Raw genomic sequence first — 1,261 nt, 5'->3', positions numbered from 1 at the left:
ATTACCTATTCAGGTTGTAAATCGTGTTTTTAAAAAGTAACTAAGTAACTAAGTAATTAATTACTTTTGAAAATAAGTAATCAGTAAAGTAATGGGATGACTTTTTTGGGTAAGTAATCAGTAATTAGTTACTGATTACTTTTTTCAAGTAACTTGACCAACACTGGTAGCAAGTAATTATAAAGTAGAATTGTAAAGTTCTTTGAGGGTCTCAAAAAGCGCGATATGAATGCAATCCATTATTATTTAAACCAACTGTAAACTGTATATTTCTGTACATTTAAGTATTGTTATTCATATTGCCACATTCATTGACCTTGTTTATAGGCAATTTCATTGTTTAATCACGTTAAAATGTTACTAATTTAATGTTTAAAAGCACTTGCAAAAGGCAAAACCCCATGTAAAATTATGGCAACAAACTGTATTGTCATTACTGAAAATAACCGTATTTTATGAAAAGGTTATTTTATGTTATTTTCTGGTATTATTTTGGCACTCCAGCTGCTGGAATATTACTGTTTTTTTAGGATTTTTTTTTTTACGGTGCACCCTATCATGTGATTTCCTGAGGTCAGATGGCCCAGGATGTGAGTGGGCGTTAAGGCGTCTGGGAAGGGATCTCAAAACTGGATTATAGATGGCAGACAGTTGGTGTCGTAAAACCACCGCCTCTGTTCAAAGATGGTCGCTCACAATGGACATAAATGGCTTCTTTCACTCCTCTTTCAAACCATCTGTCCTCTCTGTCCAAAATGTGAACGTTGGTATCCTCCAAAGAGTGACCTTTGACCTTTAGATGCAGATGAACTGCTGAGTCTTGTCCCATGGAGGTGGCTCTTCTATGTTGTGCCATGCACTTGTGAAGTGGCTGCACTCTCTCTTATATCTGGTTCTGTTCCTTCTTCTTTTAAAACTGCAATAATAACCCCAATAAAGAATGGTTCAGATCCCTTTAATCTAAATAATTTCAGGCCAATTTCAAATCTCCCTTTCCTAGCAAAAATTCTGGAAAAGATTGTGGCTGCACAGGTTCATCGTCATCTCACTGGAAATAACTTGTTCGAACAGTTTCGGTCCGGCTTCCGTTCATGTCACAGTACAGAAACAGCCCTAGTAAAAATCACCAATGATCTTCTGCTTGCAGCTGACTCTGGACTTATCTCCATCCTCATTCTCCTTGACCTTACAGCAGCTTTCGATACTATCTCCCACTGCATCCTCCTTCACAGATTAGCATCTATTGGCATCAATGGTACAG

The sequence above is a fragment of the Pundamilia nyererei genome, unplaced genomic scaffold, assembly GCF_000239375.1.
Source record: "Pundamilia nyererei isolate P.nyererei 1_Seehausen unplaced genomic scaffold, PunNye1.0 scaffold00375, whole genome shotgun sequence".
Lineage (NCBI taxonomy): Eukaryota > Metazoa > Chordata > Actinopteri > Cichliformes > Cichlidae > Pundamilia > Pundamilia nyererei.
This window is presented reverse-complemented; position numbering follows the sequence as displayed.